Source organism: Petromyzon marinus, chromosome 35 (assembly GCF_048934315.1).
Source record: "Petromyzon marinus isolate PM22_M1 ecotype Great Lakes invasive population chromosome 35, UKy_Petmar_22M1.pri1.0, whole genome shotgun sequence".
In the NCBI taxonomy this organism is placed as follows: domain Eukaryota; kingdom Metazoa; phylum Chordata; class Hyperoartia; order Petromyzontiformes; family Petromyzontidae; genus Petromyzon; species Petromyzon marinus.
Window position 1 is genome coordinate 5,415,818 of NC_133701.1, and position 26,487 is coordinate 5,442,304.

The 26,487-nt window shown below is 50.5% G+C and overlaps 1 protein-coding gene across 4 annotated transcripts in view; it reads right to left on the reverse strand.

Annotated features, from left to right (window-relative positions):
- LOC116948891 (erbin) overlaps positions 1-26,487 on the reverse strand; it is a 119,135-nt gene that overhangs the window by 81,044 nt on the left and 11,604 nt on the right. Inside the window, exon 1 of one of the 4 annotated variants that reach the window (XM_076071871.1) lies at positions 24,142-24,246. The exons of the other annotated variants lie outside the window; for them this stretch is intronic. The gene's annotated coding sequence lies outside the window, so the exon portion shown is untranslated. Of the gene's footprint in view, positions 1-24,141; positions 24,247-26,487 lie in introns of those variants that run through there. 4 annotated transcript variants of the gene reach the window in all.

Below are 26,487 nucleotides of genomic sequence, written 5' to 3' on the forward strand. Positions count from 1 at the left end.
TGGTGCAATTCTTGCTGCTTACGAGGTCCTGGATATATTTTAGCCTCTTGCGGCACGAAGCCAATAGCACAATTGAGTCTTAATCGGTCGGAAAATGAACTAGACAGGAAAAAAAGGGTATCACAGTGCATCTATAATCCGGCAGATGATCGCTTGGGAATTTCATAAATGCACGGGGAAAGTTCGGGAGAATATTGAATGGCAGGGAACTCAATTTTAACATCCGCTGTCGGTGCACGGAAAAATAATTAGGAAATTTAGTTGGGTGTCGCTCACCAGTCGCAGCCACGGAGCAATCCGTGCCGGAGCAGTCGATAGAGATTACTGGATTGGGTTTCATCGCGGCGTAGAATTCCACACGGAGGACTCTGCGTCTCCTCTGTCTCTATACGAACCAATCATCGGCTCACAGCGGAAGCGACGCTCGTGAAAAACACAGTGGGTTTACAATAGCTCCACTGTCATAGGCGCAGAACGCATCCATCATTTTACACCAAAATCAACGCAAATTGCAAATCGGACGTGGCCCTTCTCTCAACTGGGCCCGACAGCGACTAGTTTCAACGCGATTCCAAAAGGTGGCGGCACTTCCAGGTGGCCTATTTATTGGCGGACCGTTGCAAATTTTACTTGGTCAAGGGTATCACTGTATTGGCTCCAGTCCAGTTCACACAGCAATTTAGCATTATTTGCGGTGACTGGGTGGATCTCAGGGTCAAGGGCCCGCGAAACAGCACCGCTGGTTCGAATCGAGGTTTCAGCTGCTTGTTATTAAACTGTATTCTCAAAGTGTTGCGAGTTAATGGTCTCAGCCTGGTCCACCAGTGACACGTAATTTCGCTAAAATGCAGCTCGAGGAAATATTGGGCTGGTGAGCCGGAACCAAACAGGGCAGAAGGCTGAAGCGTCTAGGGGCGTGACTGGGAAGAGCTCCACACGGTGGCTGAAGACCGTGAAGAGTGGAGGGCATTGGGTTACCCAATCTATCAGTCGGGTTGCCACCTGATTACAAAGCCTGGTCACAATCACGGGATGGAGTGATACATCATAATACCAGAAGAGGAGAGAATAACACGAGCGATGTATTATTTACCCAATGGATAAAAAACAGGACTATTCATGTCCTGTTAAGACCTGTAGATTTCCACAAGACAGCAGCTTCCTCGACAAGAGGACGATCCTGGGAAAACCAGGGCAAGTGGCAACCCTATACGTCAGTGACCACAGGGACGGACTAAGTTCATATACCACAAGCCCCCAACAGGGAAGCAAAGGTAGATATATGTCAACTGTTAATTGTCCATTAAGGCTTTTATTATTATTCAAGTGCTGGGTCTGGCTATTTTGAATTTAAATCTGGGGGAAATTATTCCCACGAGTGGCAGATTACTGGAATTGCCCGGACCTGCAAACGCCATGGAGCCAAAGTCAATTGACTCATTTAAAAAGCAATTTGATGGTTTCTGAGCAGTAGGAAGGGGGTTAAACTGCGCGGAGGGGCAGCTCTCGATTGGTGACGTACTGTATATACTCCTCGGCATGTGTCGATCGAATCGGATAACCGGACAGCAATTTCTCCTTACACTTACGAGCCGTGCGACATTCGTGTGCATGTGAATTGGTTTTGTCACGACTGCATAAACACTCGTCATTAATTGCCCGTAAACATCTCAAAATGCAATGCAGCAGAGCCCTGCTCAGAAAAGAGTCCTACAACAAATAAGTCGATTATTGCAACCAATGACTTTAGATCGGTCTTCTTTGGACTGTTTCGTGTGCATCGTGCCTCCAGTGTTTTGCGCCTCATCCGGATCGGCTCACTTGTCCAAATTCGCTTAAAAGGCAGTAGAAATCGCACAAATGAATCATTTGGTGGGACCCTGGGGTCCCGCAAAAATCAGGTAAATAATTATTATTTTTCAGTCCGCCCACTCGTGATCCCGGCAGCAATGCGCCGCCTGCCCAGACTCGCACCAACAAGCGCCAGCAGGCGGCGATCAACACGATGGGCGCCACCCCACCGGCCAAACGCGAGCCCCGGGGGGCGTCCGCCGCAGTCGCGCGCGGCGACAACGCCCTCCGGTCAGCCGTCGATCCTCAGCTTCTTTGCCGAGGCGAGCCCGCCCCCCAGGCAGTGAATTGAACGTGTTTATGTAATTTTACAACTTTTTACGAAACTTAGTGCCCCGAGTAGCTCTCGACGAGGCCAATCGATTGACGCTAGTTTTGTTGTTGGTAAGGCAAGACTCGTGTCGCTACGCGGTTTTTCCCACCCCGGGGCAGTGATGGGACCCCGGGGTCCCGCCAATTGCTTCAAATATCCACGGAAAGTCACTGTTACGAAAAAAACGTAAGCCCCCCAGCGTCATTTGTTTTCCCTTGCACCGGCCATCTGTGCCCGTCAGCCCCTCTGCCCCTGTTCAAATACAGGCTCAAGCCCTTAACCTCTTCTCCTCTGCTTACGACTCCCCTCTTCTCTATCTTCTCCCCCATTAAGTGGCACATCCGTGAGACGCAGCTGCAGTCGGACGCTCTTACCAATCCAGAGTGTCCTGTAAATCGCGTCGCATGAATCGGAAATTTATGGATCTCATTCGCATGATTTGATGCATGCATTGTGAGAAATACAAATGTATATTAAATCATTACATTATTCACAGCATAAAACATCCCCCTGTATTGCCACACAGACTGCAAGGGCGAGTGCTGCTAACAAGTACCTAATTAAGGCTAACGCGGCAAAAGAGGTATTGCTGCAGTCAACACCAAACCTGGCCACCTCTGTTTCTGCAGCGCTGATATTTACACATTGCACCAGTTATTTATTCACGGCTGAGTCGACCTCGTGGAGGCCAAGGAACATTTCAGATATTCGTGGTGGATGCGAGCCATCGGCGGGAAATCGAACTAGGGCCGTCGGGGCTCGTAGCGCAGCGCACTAACCACTGTACCACCAAGATAGAGAGACAAAAGACACACACACAAGGGAGTGGGTGATACGCGACGACGCAGCATATTGAAGGTTATTCGCGGAACATCTGAACCTTGCGTCCGCCGAAACGTTAACCCAGCCCCGAGGTTGGCGCGCGCCCAGCTTGCATCATCGTGCATTAAGCCAATTATAGAGGTGGCAGAAAGTGGGATTAGGGGGGGCAGCAGCTGCACGGATTCTGGCAGCGCCGCAGGAATGCGCCCCGGCGATCCGCTTGCGGTCCGCGGGGATTTGCGCCGCGAGCCGCGCTCTCTACGCAGGCCGCCTGTGCCTATCCGCCACGAGAGCGCACCGCCAAATTACATCGGAGCTCTTAAAGCCAAGCTGGGGTTTGAGCCTGGTTTGTAACCGGGTGCGGGGGGGGGGCACCGCTTGCGAGTACCATGTGATGTAAGGGGCTTAGGTTCTCGAGGTCTCCAGGGGATTCTTTACGACCGTCCCCGCCTGTGAAGCTCGTGCGAGTGGTTTCCTCCCGCGAAAGATAAACGCTCACCGAATGGCGTGGCCAAACGTCCCAACACAACGGGACCCCCCTCACAAAAACGAGTCTTGAGATTGAGCGAGGCTTCCTGGGTGAAGAGCAGCGCGAGTTCTGGAATCCATCTGTACGGTGCTTGTAAAAGCACGTACGGGATTGTTTATTTATTATTTTATTTATCTCTGGGTACTCACAGATTTCCACCCACGCGAACCAACCATGACTCATGGGATTTGGTAGAAATACCAATGGCAGCAGAACCCTCCTAAAAAATAGTCTTGATATTCCGTGAGGTTCCAGTGGAGAAAGAGTATAAGAGTAATTGTTATTGTATTATATCTCCTCTTCATCCACCGGCTCGACCGAACCTCCCGTGTTTGTGACGGGGGGGAGGGGGGAGAACGGTGGAGTCCTGCTTAGTGAGCTGCGCGACGAACCCGCGAGTTCAATCCCCGCTCACGGCTGAAACAAGTGACGATTATCGGAACTAGTCCTGGGCTTTCCCTATGGTGACACAGCCTCGAATGAGTACCCGATCATCACCAGGAGGGAGACCAAGGCTGCCGGGCGTGGTGCTGGCCTCCCACCCTCTGGTGTGCCACACCGGCCGTTTAAGATGCTCGCTAACAGCACTTGCCCAACAGTCTGTGATGGCTAGACGGAGGATCTTTGCCTTCGGAGGGAGCGGGGGACGGGTAGGGGGAGTGGGGCAGTATGGCTGCCTATTCCCGGTGTAACGATTCACCCCAATTTGCGATTCAATTATCAGGTCGCGGTTTCGATTGAAAAAAAAGATCCTTTATTTGAACACCGTGGTCAGATCTCAGAAACTCCAACAGAGTTGAGCTTGGATTAGTGATTACATGAATTCCCACCGTGCACAGCAAGTAGGCTGTCCATCTCCACTGTAGGTTGAAGCAGCACAGGAGGGGAAGAGTGCAGTTCTTAAATGCTTCTACACGTCCATGGCTGCGCTGACTAGCGCGGTTAAGAATGGCAAAATAACACACACACGCGACCCACGGCCCACAGCAATCATGATCCAACGGTGGACCGATTGACAAAAGGGGCCGTGCAAGTACAACTAGCATTGAGGTTTAATGACGCATTTTTAAATGAAGTTGAATTCAATCTGATCTTAAATAAGCAGGCTTGGCTTTATTCGCGCATTTGAATAAAAAACAACCTCGCGTGGCCCTGGCATTAAGACAGTCAAATCATGGTCTTTGTGCAGGCTCCATTTACCATAACGGCACAACCCAGCCAGTGAGACTTTCTTTCACATTGAGAAGCTGAGAGAAACTGCACCTGGGGGGGAGGACAAAAGGTACCTGGGGGTTGCATAATGCGCAGCGTGCTCTGCGTAAACACATCAACGACGGGAACCTGCAGCGGCTGCTCCAACCCTTCCAAAACGACACAATGTCTCGTCACGGCCCGTGGTCCCATCCACTGCTGGATGAAAAGGCTTCACACACCCCTGACGTGTCGCTCACGGGGGTGGAGAAGGGGGGGGGGGTTGTTTGACCGTGCTTCCCCACGCTGTTCAATCAATCGATCTTCATTTCACGCGCCAATATCGCCCTCAATAAAGTAGTGCATCGGCGCACACTGCAGCAGAATGGGAACGGTAAAAAATTAAACCCGTCACGACCACCGACTGGGCCAAGTAAATTGGTCAGTGCTGGGTTGGTGAGAGGGGAGGGCCCAGAACAGGTTCGCTCGTCACCGATGTGAGCCTTAGGGTACACAGTGCCCTAACCACTGTTATGCGCCAACTCCTGAGGCGCAGCTCCTCGTTGTCATATGCGTGTACCGTACACACAAGAGATAAGGAACACCCGCATAAGCCTTCATCATAACATACTGCTCAGACAAGTGCTGCTAGCGAGCACCTATTAAGGCTGGCAGAGCACAGGAGGGTGGAGTCAACACCACGCCCAGCCTACCTGTCTTTTCAGTGCTGAATGTTTTACACATCACAGCAGACACACTGTAGTTTGCGATTGCACTTTGATCATTCTCGGTATAATCTGCAGGAGCCGACTTGCCAGCTGCAGGGTTTTTATTTGTTTGGCTTTGTTTGAAGATTCAAGTTTATTTTAATTTGAGTCTCATTTGCAAGCTGTGACCCTGGGTTACAAAAATGACAAAGGCAAGAACAAACGCAACAAAGTACACCAATTACATAAAAAGAGCAATGAGAGCAATAACTGCTCGAGTTTGATTTGATTCATTTGTTTCAGTGAAGTGTATTACATTTCCTTCGCTGCTGCACTTGATTTTCATTTGGTTTGTTTTTTGTGACTCAGGTCACACTTGCAATTGAGACTCATCCTAGGTCTCTTGACGGCTCACACCTGGGTAAACTAAAATCAACTTAAAACTTATGTTGAGAGACTGAGCAGACACAGAGGGGCAGGTTCAGATTATCATCGCCCATGTTAGCCGTGGCTGAGAATCGAACAGGTTCTAGATTTGAAGCTTTCGTGACTGCAAGGATCCATACTCTTTGGTTCTATTCGGTAAAGTCATGTAGGTAAAAAAATAAAAGAACAAAAATCACGTTTCGGCCACAACACAAGCAGCCTTCATCAGGTGAAGGGACCAGCCTGTCCCTTCACCTGATGAAGGCCGCTTTGTGTTGTGGCCGAAACGTCGTGATTTTTGTTGTCCTATTTTTTTACCTACGTGACTTTACCGAATAGAACCAAAGAGAATCGAACAGGTTGGTAGAAAAATGCGCTCCCCATACCTATTTACTCGAACCAATACCAATACCAGCCATTCGCCACTGACGGTAACGTCACCACGTCGCCGTTGTCAGGTCAGGTGCACTTTTAGGCCACGTGAAGTGTCGAAGGCTCGCCGACAGGTCACGGGACAGACCCAAGTGCCATGGGTTGTTGTTGTTGTTGTTGGAAGGAGACTGCCTCCAACTGATCAGTAGCGTCCTTACTCGTACACAGACATACAACGGCCAGCCATAGGCATTGACGCCAACAACAGACACCTCCGTACGCCGGCACACGTTGCTGCCCGCCACCGCTATCACACGTGACGCCGCTGGGACACCTAACGTGATAAAAAGCCGCGTGCAAGCGTTTATCTTCAGAGCCGCGAGCGTTTATCTTCAGGGCTACGAGCGAGCGAGCGAGCTGAAAGCAGAGAGACAATGACCAGACAGGCCAGTCAGACTTGGCGCGCAAGCCCACGGGGACAGCTCCCACATCAGGACATCAAACGCACGCTGTGTGCGCGCACACGCACAGGGCACGGACGCGATGTGCAGACGGACCGTAAGGATGCTTTACGGATCAACACCGGCTTGTTAATTCAATTACTCCAGGGCGGTTTCTCTCCCTCCAGCTTCAAACGGCAAAGCGGTCTCCCCTGCTCAGTGGTAGGACGCTCATTCACCTCCGCTGCCCCCCCACGTTCTGGAATTCCCCCTTCACAACCCCCCCCCCCCCCCACAGGCATCCATGCTGTTGTCTCCTTCCCTCTGTTCCAGTCCAGGCTCAAGACCTTTCTGCCTGTGGACTTGACTCTCTTTTACCTCTCTATGAAATAAACATGTTGATGGATTCTGTAAGAATGTCTTGAGATGCTGCATCGGTCCAAACCAGATTTTGTAACTGTATTGTAAACTCACATGTCATTTGTTGTGAATTCCACATTCTGATAACGGCATCAAATTCACCCACGGGAAAACCACTGTTTTGCTTCCCACTAGGGAAAATGCTTGCTCTGCAAGATTACTTCCCGAAACTCACACTTGGTGCATTACCCAGTTCATTTATTTACTACTATTATTATTAAAGTATATATATTATTTGTTCATTTTTGATGGCATTCGCGAGATCGACGCTTATGATCTCAGTGTGTCTTGATGCAAGAAAAATCTGAACAGACAAAACAATTAAACAGAGTGTTTGTCAAATAAATAGTTAAACAATGCTAGCGAGCACACACAAACAAACTGCAGATTACAGGAAACAGATTAACTCTGCAAGATATTTTGGGTATAAATAGGGAGTAACTTATATACAGTTTTGGTAACCTTGCTTACTTCACCCCTCAATTGGCATCACAAAGCCGTGTCATTAGGCACGGAAACTTCAAAAGCGCTGCAGCACACGCCCGCAAACCTCCACACTTTAAGGACAAGGGTTGGTGGATCGCGTAGAGATTTTATAAACTCCCAAACACACGAGGGAGGGGGGTGGTTAAGTACGAAGAGTAGGTTTTGAAAACTCATCCTAATGCACCGTCCTGCGTTACCCTCCCCCCTCCGATGCGCAGGCTTTCTCCGGGATCTCCGGTTTCGTTACGCAAAATATTTCCTTCAAATTAAACTGCCCGAATACGCGATGCAGGACCCTCCCAAAAAAGAATGTAGAACTTCGGTGAGACTTTTCTGGATAAAAGCAATACATTATAATTTCCGTGCATTGCAGACACACACACGAACACACCTTATGAGCAGGTAAAAGGTCTCTTGGGACAAATGTCTCTTTTGCAACTGAGACCTTGTGGCCTATGAACTGCATTAAGCTCCAACTCCTGCAAAAGATCATTCAACTCCTACAGTGACAATTTTTCACGTTCCACCAATAAATGCACACCATATCCGCCAAATGTAGCAGATGGCTAACGTGGGTGGTCCAAATTGTTCGGGGGGCCAAAATTGACCACATTCTAAAGTTACCCTCTCGTCGACTGAATGGGAAATACGTGTACCAGACGACTGGGAAACACGAACAAACCCTTCCGCATTTTCGGGGGCCGAGCGATACGGAGCAAAGCCGGAGGGGGGACGTGCCAAGTCTTAACAAATGTGCCCGGCGCAGGGCAGTGTGCAGGCATGGACGGCTTCCAATGAAATCGCGCTAATTGCATCAGGAGGCACGCGACGGTGCGTTAAATCACTCTCAGGTGCCCCCGCGGCGCCCCGCGCGCCCCTCCCGACGCGTCGCGCCACTCGAATTCAACCCACGCTCCAACCGCGCGGCGAGAATTGACGAATCGATATCTCCCCGTCGTGGCAGACCACGCGCTCTCGGGAGTTTCCCCAAGAAGGTTGCGTCGTGACGGCTAACGGCAAAGGTGCAGCCCTGCAACTGCTGGCTCATCCAACTGCTGGCGGAAGAAGGGCCTCAGCAAAAGGAAGGTGTACAGGAGGCACTCTAGAAGAGAACTGTCTGGCCTACTCTCGCACCCTTCCGAGACAAAAAGATTGCCCGCCACTCCAGAGAGTTCCAGCGCAGTGTTCTTCATTGCAAGGCCCGCAGGCCACTGGCGGCCCCTGGTGGCCTTTAGTGCGGCCCCTGATGTTCGGCCCCCAACAATACACAAATGTGCAAACGGCTCTTTGTACGGAATGCACTGGCCCTTACACTGATGTCTTATCGGCGAAAAAGGCCCCCCCCCCCCCCTCTGAAAATTAGCGAATAACACTGCTCTAGAGGCTAAATTTGTCCTACTCCTCCACGGTGGAAGAGCTGGAAATACCCACACTTTACCCCACCACACTAACTGCTGATCGACTAACTTGCAGTGCACTCAATTATACTGCTGGGTGGACAGAGGCTAGGTCGGGAACCGGGGGGGGGGGGGGGGGTTAGGAAACCTGCACGGCTGTTTCAACCGTTTACGTCGGGAGATTTAATTGAACCGGCGACCTCTGGATTGCAAGTCCGGCTGTGCTGACCATCACACCGCGGCAGCGTTTTCACACTCCCGCTGCGCTGGGTATTTCCCTGTAATTTGACAGGCGGTGCGCGATGGAAAACGTTCGACCGAGACATCGGTCTCAATTCACAGGACACCGCCCGCCGCTCACGAGCCAGTGAGCCGGCTGCTGAAAGCTTTAAATGAAACATCAATCAATGTCGGAAGGTCAACAAACATTTGGGCAAGTTCTAATTAAGCCGCCCGTCTGTCTGCTCTGCTCACTCACAGCACAGGCGTTGTGATTTTACAAGACCGGCCTTGTGTACTATTTGCGTGCGCGGTAGTTCCTTAAGCCATGGCATAGTTGGGTTGCAAGCTTAATTGCTTTGCTTCCGGGATAAATTATTTCCTGCTCATTGTGCATTGTTTAAAAAAAAAGAGTCGGGAGAAGAGTGTAGGGTGCACAATGGGCGGGAAGGGGGCAGCTTCGGGCGTTTGAGAGAATTCAGCTTCGTGCACCAAATCAATGGATCGAGGTTCCTTCACTGCGAGCGGTTGAGCTCATTAGATTCACTGCCGCCTTCGCAACAACGAAGCGGAAAGCGCATCGTCGAGAGCCGACGACAGATTTCGCTGTTAAGGAAATTCTCACTTTTTCTTTGACAAATTTGGCCGTCATGACACGGGCCGAGCCCCCCGCTCCTCCCCCCAAAAGTCCACCTTTGCCAACAGCCGCCTCTTGACAACGATGACGAGACTGCCACTGGGTGAGCACGGTCCGGTGATTCCTGGGGGAAAATTATTCAACCCCCCCTTCCCCTCACCCCCCAATCGCTATTCGATGAATTACCCGCACGTAAGGGTCATGATTGTATGATCTTTAACACTGCGGTAAACCGATGTTTACGTTAGGCCATGTAACGGTGCTGCCGAATTTCTGTCCAAAACGCGCTCGTACGCGCAGCCATTTAATTAGTTTGGCTCGACTCGTGTTGCGGGGGGTTCTTAGGACCCTAGATTTTGGCAAATCTTTACATGGCCTTACCCAAAAATAAATCTCGTAATTTATTGTGCTTGCGTACCCAAGGAAGCCTCACACTGAGCAACAAAACTTTTTCAGGTGGGTCCTGGCCAAAGTTGTTGCTGCCAGCCAGAACAATTGCTATGTGTTTCCCCCCAACTAAGTACATTTGCGAATTCGGCAACAATATTATGGCATTGTTACTCTTTTTGAACTGATTGTGTCAGTGGCTGCCATAAGAACAAAACATAGTCGATTCTTGAATAAAAACGTGACCCTGCATTGTCAAAATCTCATTGATTCGTGAGGGGCAGCCTGAGCATAATGCAATAAAACCATCGATGAGAATCGATTATTACACTTGAGATGTGGATTTAATCGAGGCAGACGAGGGGAGAGCCCAATTGTGACAAGCCTAGCACGAGCCACACACACCTTTTGGCCCTGTTTCAGTAGTTGAATTTAAAATTAGTCTTTTCCGGCACTCAAAGAGAATGGGCCCCGGTATAACCTTAACAAACTGTTGGGGCAAGCGCTGACAGCGAAGCAGCTACGAAGGCCGGCACAGCGGCTCATGACACGAGAGGGTGGGGATGTGGCCTGCACCACGCCCCTGGCCGCCTTCGTCTCCCCTTCGTGGCCGAGCTCGACCCGAGGGGGAAGGCCCGGGGGAGCGCGTCTGGTTAATTGTCGCACACGCGCAAACAACAACCTCGCCCCCTACAATCTCTCCGGGTTGCGCCTCGTGCGATGCAAAGTACAGTGGGAGCGCGTCACGGCTGGGGGAAACAGGAAACAATTGCAAGTTCGCCGGAGACGGATCTCCAGGGTTCCGCAAGGAAAGGTGCCAAATAGGGCCGAACGCAAGAGTTGCGAGGCCCTATTTGGCAACAGCGCCAACGGGGGTAGTCCGAGGCAACTTCCACCGTTCGGTCTCTGTTGCGACAAGCTGTGGTGGGTCTCCCCTCCGCTCGTGCAACTCTGTAACTGTCAATAATCGATTCGTGATCTCGGGAAACGTGCATTGAATACATTTCAGGCAGAGAATTTCACGGCCAACATCATTCATAAATGGTTTCCTTTGGGTTAGATTTTGCATTGAGTCGCGCATGGAAGAATGAATGCTGTTACAACTTTGTGTGTGTTGCATTTAATGATTCCATGTGATTAACGTGATCCCCCCACAGCCACGAGAGGCCATTACATTCACTAAAAAGTATTTTCTAGTTTTTTACTCATTTGAATTTCAACCCAAAATGGTGATGGCCCCAAAAAATCGTTATGTTGTGAATTGTTACACTCCGCATGCCGACATTATCATCACCATCAACCATTCTCTATCCACAGATAGATAAAGGTCTTCCACCCAACCGATTAACATCCCTCACGGCCTAGCAACGCAACAATCCATCGACTCCCGAACAGACTCCAAGCCCTCACCTGGTTTATTAATAAAGTTCATTGATCGTTTGAATATTTAATGACGACATGATAAGGACTTGATTGTGCGTGTTAAGCAACGATCTCTTTCTATAAACAAGCACACACAAATAGATACGGCAAAAATGTGTCCGTTGAACGAAGATTACCGGTGCCATCAGCTATTTACATAAAACGTGAACTAAACATTACAACAAAGACTCAGTATTTAATAGACTCAGTACAGTGTTTAAGAAAAGAAACCTATTCCGGGTTGAGTGAAAGTTTAACCTCGGGAACCCATTAAACCCTTTTTTCTTTAAACTTTAACCACTTTTGGGATGATTAACTTTCTTGAGGATTACATAAGCACCCAGAGAGAGAGGCCGCGGCCCGGGTAAACGACGAAGCAAACGTTTCCATGCCCAGGGAGTGGTGAACGTATTGGGCGCCCTCCACGGGCCTAATATACGGCCAACAATTTCATATCATATCACCCACGGCCACACGAGGCCTGCCGCTTTGAAATCGGCCCACAAGAGATATTTATCTGTCGCCGCAGAGGCGGGGAATAACATTTTCCACCTGGCAACAGCGCCGTCAGTGCCAGAAGTGACCGAGCCGTGGACCGTGTGTGTGTTCGTGCGTGATTGGCCCTCCCAAAGGTATTTTAGAATTCTATTCGGCCAGGTGGCTCAGCGGTAGGGTGCGTGAGGTTCGTGATCGGAAGGTTGCGAGTTCAAATGCAGGTTGGGGGCCGACTCGGCCGATCACCCCCCCCCCCCCCCGGGTCGATAAAATTAATGGATGCACCAAACCCCATGTACAGACAGGGTTGGTGATTGTTAGGGCTACCGAATTTGGTTGTAGCTGTATTTAAAATACATTTAGAACCATCATCCTTCTGGGGTCGATAAAATTGGTACCACTTTGTTGGGAAATCAACAGAGGTTGTGTCCTATCAATAGACTCACCGCCACCCCCGCCCACCCACCACCATAGGAAAGTGGAATTTCCTCCACAGGATCAGGGCTGAAAAACGGAGATCATCAACCAGTAAATGCTCATTTCAGGAGATTGCGTGGATGGAACTTATTCAGCTCTCAGTAAGAGGTCTCCACCTGCTTTAGAGGCAACTCTCAGCGTGAAACAGCCACCCTCCCCACCCCCCCCCTCCCCACCCCCCCCCTCCCCCCCCAAACTACGATGCCGGATGTCAGTGTCATGCATGGGCAAGTCCAGCGGTGGGTTATAAAGGTGCCATGTCAACCGATATTTGAACACCAGAGGCGTTAGGAATGACAGTGCAAGGTTCACCGTCAGGCACCCCGTGGGAGAAATGTAAACAGTAAACGCGCGCACAGCCCATGTCAACGCCAAGGAACCCGTTTCGTGTCTGCGCGGCACTATGCGTGTGCCAATTCAGGGTAGAGCAGCAGCGTAATAGTAGTTAGCCCACTGCATTACGTATCCCAGCCACCCGAGTTCGATTCTTGATCACGTCAAACATCAGTGGAGACTATGTGAACTGGTCCTGGGCCTCTCTTGGGTCGACTTGGCCTTAAATGACTACCTGGCACAGTGTATGTGCGTGTGAAACAACATCACTCAGGAGACACACTGGCCCCTCGTGCGCTGTGCCGGCCTAAATAGTTGCTCGCGAAGAGCACATAACACGGGGGGCTCTGTGCTGTTCAGTGGATCGCACGCTGCACTATGAACCCGGCGAGGCGAGGCGAGTTTGATTAATATCTAGGAATAATAATATCTCCGCACCTGGGAAAGCCTCACCGAGTCTCAAGACTTTTTCGGGCAGATGCTGCAACATTGGGATGTTTAGCTAATTTCATGAATTAAGTGTTTATCCTCAAGTGGGAGGAAATCAGAGGTCCCAGAGGAAAAAACCCCACCACACAAACGAGATGGTGGTGGTGCCAAAGCACGACCATCAGGCCACCTCGCAGCCCCTCTGGCATTCCCCAGTGAACTCCCTTTTAAAGACTGAAATAGGCTTAAACCTGCTCAGCTTTGCAAAATTCGGTCGTAGGTCCTCGCTGACAGCACCTGCCCCCCCTCCCAACATTCTACAGGGAGAGGTTTTTGTGATTTTAATCTGAGGGGGGGGGGGGGAGAGACTACACAATACAGGAGGACAGACAGAGTACAGCCACAAAGCCAGACACGCAGGCAGGTGAATTGAAGTGGCCATTGTGCGGAGGTGCATGTGTATTTACCAGACGCGGGCTCTAGTCAAACTTGTTCCTCTGCTTTCAACGCTCACAATGAGGACTCTCAAGGTTAACGACCAACAACAAAAAATAACCCTGCAAATTATTTGCTCAAGCCCCTGCTGACGGAAGGGGGCTTCTCTCCTTCCAGGGTTGTAACCAGGGCTTCATTTCGGCTTCGCCTGTGCCTGTGTCTGGGCGGGGTGTGACACGGTCTGGAATTTAAATTAATTCTTACACTAACCAAATCATTTTTTAGTGCCAGAAAACTCCGCAATGCTTGCGATTTGTACACCTTACAACCATTATCGATGCAACATGCCAATGCATAGAACCATTAAATTAATCGGGACGATAATTATTATTATATATTTCGCTTGTTTACCCAGGAAAGCCTCAACAAGTCCTCATGACCTTTAACAGGAAGGTCCTGGCCAAATTATTTTTTTGCAGTCGGGGGCGATGATTGATATGTACTGTATATTCCAACCGAGTCACTTGCAGGTGACTTTTTTAAATTTTGTATCAAATTCGGACCGTAAAGTCGGCAACACCAATAGGTCACGAAGAAAGGGGACAACCGATTAAATCTTTAGATTTCTCCATCAGCCCACTCCAACGATTTACCCGCCACCTGCCGGCTGCTTTCTGCGATCAACCGACGCAGTGCATTTGCAGAGATGTATTTTTTGTTTCAGCGAAAGGGGCGAGAGGACCTGAGAGGGGCTACCAAAAGTTTGTTCTGCTGTCCACGGTGCTCTGTGGATTGGGACACGCGTCGGAGTGACTTACCGGGCATGCACGCAAGGTCATCCAAGTTCACGCCGCCCGCTGCCCGACGGCTCAGCCTCAAACCAGTCGTGACTGCTTGTAAACAGAATAGACTCAGGGCCCTGCCGGTAAAGCGTAGATGACCGACCGCACACGCACCGTCTATGGCAAATGTATTTATACTTTTGTTACTGCGTCTTGGCCATTCGTGGCCCGACGCTTCGTGCTAGGTTTATGTAAAAAGTAGTTGCTATTCTCGAGACGTATGGAGTCCGGTATTATTCAATATAAAACTTGTTATATTACGATGACACTTGTCGATCCAGGATAGCCTCACCAAGTCTCATGACTATTTTGCATGAGGTTCCTGCCAAGTTTTTGCAGTAGGGGTTGATTGATGTTGCTCTGTGTAATCCCAATCGGGTAATTTTCAGGTGCTTTTTCAGCATTGCCATGTTTTGGGCCAATAACAGTTACATTTTTGTTTTAGCTAGTGGGAATAAAATCGGAGGAAACCCAGCAGAACAGGGGGAGAGATCCTAAAAACTCTGCAGAGAAATTTGCACCCGAGTTGGGAATCGAACCCAGGCCCTTTTTACCACTGCGCCACCGTGCCGCCCGGTTAAGGGAAACACTGCCTGACTTGTGATTTGATAATGATGCCCGTTTATTTTCTTTTCAGAACGCGGTGAGTAATGATGGTGTCGGCTGTCCGGATGACTCAGTGTGAATGCCAAGGCCCCTGAGTGGTTCTTACTCCGTGTGTGGAACTGGATGACCCTGCAGTATCCAGTCATGCCTGGACCTGACCACTCGCGAGTACATTCCAGGGAGACGCAAGAAAATCTGGTACACTCGCGTAAAGACAAAGTTGGTGCTGTTAGCAAGCACCTATTAAGGATGTCATCAAGTTCAAGTTTATTTTAAGTGGGTGAGAACTCAAGAGACAAGGATAGTCTTATATACCAACAGTGACCTGGGGCATTAGTCTGCCAGTAGGGGGCGATGATTGCTATGTATAATCCCAATTAAATCATTAGGTATTACTTGAACTTCTTTCGCACCGTATGTAGCCAAATGTGCTACTCCAAGGCTGGTATGGAACACGAGGGGGTGGGTGGCCAGAACCAAGCTCGACTGCCTTTGTCTCCCTCCTGCCCATGTTCACACACCGTACCACGTACTCATTTGAGGCTGAGTCGACCTAGGGGAGGCCTAAAAATGATTCAGATTATCATCACCAGTGTTGGCCATGAGCGGAACTCGGATTGCCGGGTTCATAGCGCAGTAAGCTAAAAACTACACGACCACTCCTCAAAGACAAATATCCCCTGTTTAGCCTTAACAGACTGTAGGGGGCAAGTCCTGCTAGCTAGCGCCTATGAAATCCGGAATGGCGTACGAAGGGGTGATTGGCCAGCACCACACCCGTCGGCCTTTATCTCCCGATCGGCAACGTTAACACACGCGCACACAGCAACCTGCAAAACCTCAGGCAACAGGAGGGAAGGCGAAATTGAAACTGCCGTGCCGAAATACAGCCGCGGTTTCTGACAGGTGACACCGGTCTCTCCCTTCCCGTGCCACCGGCGCACGGCGACGACGACACCGCGGATCTCGTCGACTCTGCCGCACTGTACGCAAACTTCCTCGCCGCAATCAATTGCGGCAGAGAAGATTTTTTTTTACTCAACCGGTTCGCGGCCGAGTTTTCTGGGCCCAAACCGTGATGCGCCGTTGGCCAAAGATAGGTCTGGCACAGACATAAGTTGCAGAGAGAGAGAGAAAAAAAACAAATAGCCAACACCGTCGCAATCTTAAATTTGAGTTCAAGGCAGCCCGGTTGAGTTCACGGGTTTCAAAAAATTGCTCGTGACTCAGGGGAAAACTGTGCGGTGCAAGGGTCACGAGTGGAGCCAAGGGGGGAAACAGAACGTTTTACAGTGACATTCCTCAAGTTCGAGGGGGCTTAACGCCCTACATGCCAGTTAACCTTTTCATAAAATCCCATGAGAAAAAGGACAGGTTTTTTTTGTTTTAGTTCAACATCAGTAAATTTCACACGTAGGCTTTCGCGACCAATATCATCCACAAGAGGTTTTTTTTAGGTTAGATCGCGTAAAGATATGAATGTGTCGTTAAAACCCGCCACCACCCGACACAGCCAACTTGGCTGTCCAACACACCGGTGATGCTGTACTAGTGACGAATTGGCACGCTCCGTTTACGTGACAACCCTTACTCGATTAAGGGGACGCGCACCGAGAGGACGTCCACCATCCAGCAGTGGATTGACAACGCCTGATGATGAACCGCGTGGTATAACTAGAAGCGCGGATAAAGAAATCCACGACCAGCGCACGCAAACATAACGATGGATAAGAGGGATGGTCACGGAACTGATGCCGCAGCGGGGCTAAAGCTCGACTTCACGGAACCAGTCGCGCTGCATTTTTAAATGGCTTAACGAGCGCGATGGTTTGCTGACAAAGAAACCGGTTTGTTTCCGAATACGTTCGGAAGAAATGCCTTCCGATCGAAGTGGTCGACGGAGAGGATTTAAAACAAGGACCTTATGCTGTAAGGGCAGCATTTTGTTGCTCAAATGAGCTTGGTGCAGAGCTCATCTCAATTGGCAAAGTGGCGGGAGGTTCCAGAATTCGTTGCTGCACTTTCCATCTACTGCCCACCTCGCATCCCAAGCCGACGGGACATTTGGCATTCCCAGGGCAGTCTTCTGCACGTTTGAGTAACAACCAGGGTGTTTTTAGACGATCGCTATAATGAATTAAACATCGCATCACGTTGCCGGAAAACGGGCTGGGGAAAAAAAAACGGAGAAAGGAAATAACATTTAATCCATTGGCCCCGGCCTATGATTGTGTTCCAGACCAGCATGTCATTCAAAAAGTTAACTTTGTAACGGTTCACGCTTCTATGAGACTCTTTAAAAGCAAGCAGCGAGCGGCCTGTGCTGGTCTATTTCGCGTGAGACGTTGAGAAACGGGCAACGTAACAATTCACCTCCCCAGGGGGATACAACTCATTGATTTATGGTCACAATTCGATTCGTAACCTCGTTAATTATCTGCGTCTCGTTCGTTTTGTCCAATTTGTCGTGTCTGTCTTACATAACGTCTGTGGGTGCACCCGTGGCAGCGTTAGTTTCACCCACTGAACCCGGGAGCAACCCCGGGGTTCGACTCTTGTCCACGGCTAACATCAGTGGCGAGTGAAAATCTGAACCGGTTGCTGGGTCACCCTCCTTCACTAAGCCCCACTCACATCGTGAGTGGACCCACCCCCTGTCAGACATGGGGCCCCGCCTACTCCTCCGCAAACCCCGCCCACTACTTCGGTAGCCCTGCCCACGCGATGTGGGGTAAGCACACCACACCCACCATTTCAGGTAGCCCCACCGTTTGCCAGTATCAGGAGTCAAACGTAAAGCCACAAGAGTTTTAAACCTGGGCAAATTCCTGCTGAGATAGACTTTCTGAAAAGGGGAAATGTGTCAGCCAAAGCCGAACGTTTGGGTTGCTTGACCGCTCCCCTTTCACCAACCAGCACTCGCCACCGCGGTGAAGCAGCGCAGTGATAAGCGCCGTAAACTGATCATTTCGTCCGTAACTTTTTGGAGAGAGGTATGGACCCTCTCTGCTCTAATTGCCGTCTCGTATTTGAAACGCGTGGATCGCTTTGCACGAGCCCATCATCAATTCATCACCAAGTAAACTCGCTAAATGCCCCAGTGCACGCGGCCAGATACGACGTATGGAATGAGAAACAAGGATGCGGACGGCCAGGATGGCGCGCGAGCCGACAAGTACGCAAAGAAACAGAGCCATCGTATTGGCCATCAAACAAACAAAAAAACTGAGCCTCGCCAGGACGTTTCGCTGACATGCATGAAGTCCAATCTACCCACTCCCAACACGCACCCTTAGAGATGCGTGCCAGTGTGTGGGGAAGGCCTTGTTCAGCAATGTTTAGACCACAGCTGATGGTGACGACGCTCAAGGGGAAGGCTGCCGACGTTGTGTCATGAGTAGAGGTCTCCAGCGACAAGCTCACAACTCACCACAGCTGCCGACCGCTCCCCACCACTTGCCACCCCCCCAACACTCTTCCAATATACTCATTACCCAGGAGTCACCCGATCCGCACGTGTGGGATTAATCTTTAACTTCTCCGAGTCAAGCTCACCTGCTGCTCACTCATCTCGCCCTCATCCAAGGAGCCCGCAGCAACACACGTAACAAGTACAACCCTCGAGTCAATACCCTGCGGGATGAAGCCCCCCCCCCCCAATCCCCATGCCATGTGGGTCATGGGGAATAGAGAAAAAATTCTGGGTGGTGATTTCGTGTTAACCGGTAACTTCTCTTTGATCCATATATCACACCCTCCTGCATGGCTTTGACACACGGCAAATACACTGGTGGAAGCATCAATGGCAAGCAACTCTAAACGATAGACCAAAAATGAAACTACTCTCGTCTCCACTCCTTAAACGGAGGAGGAATAGCACAACTACATAAATTAACTCATGTAGTACCCTCATCGTGGACAGCAGACCTTGGGCATTGGCATTTAGCTGCTGAACTTATTGCTGCCATCATATGCAAGAATGGAACTTCTCTTTTGGGGAAATGCAAGCTTGGAATCGCATACCGAGAGGCAAGAAGAACAGCAAATGGCTCGGAGAGCAAACTCGAGATGGAGACGTCTCACACTGGACCGTTAAGAAAATCAAGTGGGCTCGGGCAGGATGCGATCACTCGGAGGGACGATGGCCGCTGGTCTGGACCGTCGATGAACTGGCAGCCCAACGGAGGTAAAAACACGGCCAGGATGGGGTGTCACCGCCGCAGAGATGGAGCGATGAAGAAAGCTCACGTGCAGGCGCTCAATGGGATTGGCGCATCGCGAGTCCGTGACAGATGGGCGACAGCTTGGATAATGAGCATTCATCCAGCAGCGACTGCTGACGATGACGATGATGGTTACTTCTCAAATTTCATTCCTAGCTGGGGGGGGGGTTTACATCAACTGGTTGTTTGGCGCCAAATAAAAATCGGCTATTGTCACGCACTAGCGTGACAATGGTACGCAGGGAGTGGTGGTGTTGTGGACTCAGCTCGCCCAATCGGAACGGGGACTCCAACACACACGAGCAATTAAAGGCCGTTGCGTGAGTCACACGAGCATGCTTACGGTCCCGCAAGTTAACATTTATCTAACTTAGTGTTTTAAAAGTTTGGGCAGCGCGGGGGGGGTTAAGAATGCACCATGGTTCGCAATCGGAATGGTGGACTTTCAAATCCTGGTAAGGGAGGGGGGGGTCACAACCCAGGGTTTCATAATCCCTTCAGGGTCACGAAAATTACTCTAACTGTACTGCCGATTTGCATATTGTTTTTTTTTACTATTTAAACTATACACTCTTTATTTTACCAGGTAAGGCCCACTGAGCTATAATAGCTCTTTCTCCGAAGGGACCTGGCTATCACAAATGATAGGACAACGAAATTGCATATCGGGTGGAAATGTATAGCAGACCAAATACTCGATACACACGTTGATTCGAAATGTGGAGATAAAAACTAGAGGACCCGCAGAAAAATCCACGCGATCACGGGGAGCACATGCAAACTCCAAATATATAGGCGTCGGGGTTGGAATCGAACCCACGACCTCTTGTATACCAGGTGAGGTAGTTAACATCTCCTAGCCACCGTGGCGAGATATTAACTGCCTCGCCTGAAGTAAATAGTGGTTGTCCAATAGATAAAGACTTACCCCTGCTATAGGAATGTGGAATTTGCACCACTGGCTCAGGGCCATAAATGGGATCAGAGTTTCCGCCCCGCGTTCAAGTGCGCATAAAACCAATCGGTGCGATGTTCTCTTTACGAGCCCCAAACCACAATTAACAAAATGTGCGAACAAAACGAGGCCGTGTTTGCGCCGCTGCGTGGGTGTTCGCGCGGTCCTGCCGTGCGGCCGTCAGATGCCGCTGTTCGGCAATGGAGTCTGACGCTTCGCTCCACGGGGGGAATCTTCCTTCAGTTCCTCAAGCCCCGGCTGAAGAAAACTTCCCAGCAGTCACGTGAAACGAAACGTCGGGCATCGTGCCGAACAACACGATGGACATCGACGACTGCTGCTACTGCGAAGGATGGTGCAATGTTGCGGTATTTATTTAGTTTTCCCCCTCTGCGCAATGTAGGAAATATTAAACGCGTTATCCAAAATTCCGCAGCCGACCCAGCATTTAGCTGATACGTGATTTTCGGCCGCACTGAAGATGCCCCCCCCACCACTTCCCTGCCCGACTATGCCATGTGATAAGTCACACGGCTGCCATCGCCAGCCAACCCCTTCCCGCCCCCCTCCTACCGCCCCGACCTACATTTCACCACAGACCAGTGCTCGAGAGAAGTCGCATTACTCACCGCACGGTGCCTTGGTGCAGAAACTTTTGACACTCAAAACCCCCGGCAGTCGTTTTGAAAGAGAGGGAAATATGAAATATTTATTAAGTGCTCCCACTGTGGGCATTTGAGATAGCCTCAGCATGACGGGCAATTTTCTTGGATCCGCCATGAAAGCCGCCTCATATTTATAAACCACAACAGCGACACACATCCGAACGTGTTCTTCCATAGGGGGGGCTCTATATGCCACAAACGGTGGACCCATATCCTATATACACAACTACCCTACAAGACCATTGAACCAAGTGGAGGAGCTACACACAGGCCCCACAAACTTCATAAATTGGCTCAATGAACATTACGTAAAGATCTCAAGTGCTTTTTGACTCTTTACATGAAGCCAATGATTTGTCACGGATCACGTTTGCATTGAACACAGTGTGGATGAGACACACACTCGGACTGGTAGACTTCAGCATGGGAGCAGGAATTAACAAGTCAAGTTCAAGGGGAAAGGTGTCGATAGCAGAGTGATTAGGGAGGCGACTGACCAACGATTCGAAGCAGAGTTGGAACCTGGGTCACGACTTGCATTGGACAGCACCTGGAAATATCAGGTACAGTATTTGAAAGTTTTGAGCAGAAAGGTGGAAAAGAGAGGGCAAGACAGCAAAGGATTCTTGAATCTCACCACGTGGAGCAAGTTGTCATAAAATCGTTGAGTCGATGTGTCATTACACACCCCTACAGCGGACGAGACTGGCAGCAGGCATTCCAGACAAAGGGCGATTGGGAAATCTCACAACGATTTCAGATTCGATTCCCATTTTGCAATTTTCTCCTAACCACCACTCTATCAACCCCCACCGTACCCGCCTGCCTGCATATCACAGTTATGAACAGCTGCCAGAAATTAAATGTTTTCCCATGCGCGACCGGGAATGGAATGCGACAGGGGTTCATAACGTGCTCGGCACGGTGAATGTACCTGGTGTACGTGCGAGTGAGCGAGCGAGCGCACCCGCGGATCGGTTAATGAGTGCGAGGCGTTAATCAACGCCTGCCCCCAGCGGCTTTGTGTCGCTCCCGTTAAAGAACACGCCACAAGCGTGAAAACACAAAAGCTAATGGAATCAATTATGGATGCGCAACAAAAGTTTGCAACCACCATGTCCCACTCGGGCATAGCGAAGCCAGACCGGAGGGAGGTGATACAGGCACGCGGGCAAATTAGCGGCGAGAGGGGGGATTTTTTACCACGCTGAATTTTTGTCATGACGCTATATTCATGACCAATAGAAGGGGACCGGCTTAACACACTGCTGCCATCTCCGAGACGATTCAATTGTGGATGCCCGCATCAGTCCACTGCTTGATGGAGGCCTCTATCCAAGGTGTCGCCATCTCTCCGGGGTCTCTTTCCGTTCAGCTCCCGCACAGTGCAAGGCCAGCTCCCCAAGTTGAGCTCGCCTAGTTCTAAATAAAGTTCATCAACTGTGTGAAGATTAATGATTACACAATCAGGACATTGTGATGTATTGTTTATGCAATGACAATCGAGCTTATTTAACAGATCAACTGGGGTGTAACAGAAGTGCAGTGGTGGTTTGTGCGCTGCGCTTTGAACCCCGCGACCCCAGTTTTATTCCTAGCAATGGAAAACATCGGTGGCACACGGTACTTGAACCAATCCTGGGTCCCAATGGTTGATTAAGGCCTCCGTCACACCCCGCTCCCCGGCCCAAGCCGTCGCCATCTCTCGCCGCCCTACAACGTGACGATCTGCCCAGCGCCGACAAATGAGCCGATTTGCTGCTTTCTCATTGTCAATGCTGTTCGTCCGTACTTTTGCGGATGGCAACGCCAGACACTGGAGCATTTATGCAAGTGTAAGTCAGGCGGGTTGGTGCAACGTGATCCACCAGTGTAAAATATGAGACCACAACAGGACAACGCAGGGTCGTTTTTGACGATGCCGGACCACGCCGGTGAGTTATGGGAAGAGAGTGGGCCTTGGGGGCATGGCACGTTGCTACAGAAGGGGTGGCGGGTGGGGGGGGTGATGGCCGATGGTCGAGGGTAACGATGGAGTGGCAGGCAAGGCGCCCGGCAGGACGTTCGCCGTGGCGACACGGCGCAATGAAGTGGAACAAGTGCCAAAAGGAGCACAAACAGGAAGGAAGACAGATGATAGCAGTCGGAACTCCTCCTCGCCCGTGATCACGAGACGATTCACGCAAAACGCCCTGTAATCCGTAAAAAATGGAATCTCAGTCCTCCTGTCCAAGTTTTTCACCATTAAACCCCACGGGGTCGTAATGTTTCATCATCGGTCTTGTCAAAATAAACTTCCAACATCCGACAAACCGTGTGTGTGTCCCCCCCCACACCCCCTGTCCCACTCCACCCCGACAAAACCGGCAGCCTCGCGGAGACCGACTAAACCCGCCGAAACCCCAGGACCCTTGGCTGCATCGGAATCCCAGCTATGCTCAACTGTGGTTTGGTTGAGCAGAGTCCACGAGGCACGCAGGGGAGAGCCAGGTCCAGTGTGAAAGTTCCCTACCCACCCCCCCGCCACGGGCCCGTTCCCACGACAACAACGCAGAGGCCGCCGCATTCCTGAATTGAGAGAGAGAGAGGAGAGACGGGACCGCACCGCCACCTTCCCTTCTTTCCGAAACAACCGCCGGCGCGAGACGGGTGGGGGGGTAGAGCCGGGCCGAGCGCCGCCCGTAGCCGCGGAGGCTCGAGCGGCACAGGCGCGCCATTGTCTCCATCTCACACAATGCGCGTGCGCGCTCGCGGGAGGAGAGCCGTGGTGGCGCAGTTGGAGCAAAGTGCCGCGAGGGATTGTCGAGGCCAGCGCCACTTGCGCCACACATTGCCCCAACAGTCTAGAAAGGTTATACGGTGGGCGGGGGGGGGGGGTGACGGTAGTGGTTTTGAGCACTGCGCTTACCGAAACCTGTGCACACCCCGCAACAACCTGTCACGCGAGCGGCACTCATCCATGCGTAGTAACCAACGATCGAGGCACAAGAACCCTGCTTGGGCTTGAACCGGGAGTCCTTTTTGAGTCGGGAAGCAAAAGCACGCGGCACTTCTCTCCTCACCTCCGGCAGCCGAGGATGCGCAGCCAAGATGGAGCTGCTGCTGCTGCTGCGACAAGGCACGACTTGCATCAGACGGAGGGCAGACGCCGCTTTCAACGGAACCGGTCGAACCAGAAAAATCTGTTTTAATAACTGTTCGGTGGCAGGAGACGGGGGAAGGGTTTGAAGCACAAGACACATTGTCCCATTCGGTGGCTGTTTTATTATTCCCTAGCTGCTCTCCGAGGAATCACCTGGTGACCGACCTGTCACTATCAATAAAGCGGCTCGTGTGTATGGCGCTGGGCCGGTAACCGCATTGTCCAATATTAACGGCCGAGAGGGAGGGGGGCTATCGGTGTTAGTGTAAAGCAATGAAAAGCCACTGACGTAATGTGTATTTATACAATGCTGTACAGTCTCATGTCACTGCAGACAGCGTGGAGAGACGCGGCGCAGTGGTCAGTGAACCGCACTATCCACAAAGTCACCAGCCAAAGTTGCACTCTCGGCCAGTGAATTCTAAACTACAGCAAAGGATTGACAAGGGGCTATAATAAATAAAAACACAATTGTGGCTGGAAGAATCAATGTGTCTTTCTATGTTCGTGTGTATGTTGCAATTAGTTTGTGTGGCCCGGTTCGGCCACTGGAGGCACACAATGCACCACAGCGCAAAAACAAACACAAAACTCATCGATTCTTAAAAACCAAACGTCACTGCCCAAAACTTCTGTCACACCGTACGTAGCCAACGGTGCTAATCGGAGGTGTGCGGGGAAGGGCAACAAATTTAAACGCAAACTATCGTGACAATTCATGCAATCACGAAAAAGCAAGGCAGGAGAGAGGGGGCGCTGGCGAATCATTACATGTCGAGTGGTCAGATTAGCATCGATGCGCATTCAAGGTAAAAACACACCTCGGACCTCAAGTAGACGGGGGAAGTAACGTGGGGATCAAGTTCCGTGACCCTCACGGGAATTGCTAATTCTAAATCAATCAACTAAGTGACCAGCGGACGACGGCACGGACGTAGAGAAGACATCGCGGACCACCACAGCACCGCTGTACATTTTGGCCGATACATTTTCTGAGAAGTGACCTCATCCCAACGTTGCGGGAAAACGGGGCCTTTAACAGACAGCATTCCATCCGATTTTCACAGGATGGCCCAACAAGGCCACCGCACTTTGTGGGATGATGAGCCAGCTCATCGTTGATTAGGGGTAGGAAATCTCCTTTCCTTGGGCCAAATAGGACACTCAAAAACGTTCAAGCGGGCCCACACATTAAACACACACGACAAATTATCCAATAATGCAAAAAATTAGGGTTCGCCTGCACCGCAGTAATACGAGGCCTGGGCCTGCTTTCATCTCACTAACGCGTTGTTGGTGTCGGGTCCAATTTCAATGGTAAGACACGGGGCTACGATGCTTGCAGTCAAGGAGAAATATAATTGCGGCCCGTTTTTAAGTGGTTGGCCTCATGTGATCACAAGACCGTGTGAAACGAAGTCGTGGGTCATACCAGGCCTCTTGGCCTTAGGTTCGGAAACAGTGTTTTAAATGAATGATGACCCAACTCTGCAAATTTGCCAAACTCTGCAAATTTGCACAAAGCTGAATGTGTGCAAATATGCAATAACAATGCCATGGCTGCTTTTCTCTCTCTCAGTTTGACAGAAATTACATTTTAGCTCTGGATTTTTCACTTTGTCCACAGACTGCAACACAAACACGTCAAGGGACAGTTCACCTGTTGTGTCTTTCAAAGACATGAGAGATTAAAGCTGCGATTGGACTTCTCTACCAAGACCATAAAAAAAAGAGACTGACCCAGGGCGGCGCAGTAGCGTGGTTCACATCACTTGTAACTGACGTTAGCCATTGAACAGTACCGCTAACCACAGCAGTGCAAACTACTGCAGCACCGCTCGTCATTGTCATACAGATGAATACAAAAAGACAAAGAACACCAGTATAACCTTCATAACAGATTGTGAGGACAAGTGCTGTTAGCGAGCATCTACGAAGGCTGGCATGGCACAGGAGCCGCCAGTGGAGACATCGCCCCGCCGGGACCTGTTCAGATATCACTCGTCACCGATTTTAGACGTGGCCATGAATCAAACTCAGGGTCGTCGGGTTTATAACCCTGCACGCGAACCTGTGCATTACCGCTCTACTCCACCTCCTAGATAAGAGGAATCACAAATAATAGGCTCGCAGCTAGAGAGCTTCATTTGTACAGAGACGCTCTGATGGTCTGCTAAACTTTTTTAACGAGAGGCCGAGCAGCACACTTCGCTGCAGATGACAAACACACGCACAGCCGCACAGCCTGCAGGCAATGGCCTTGACC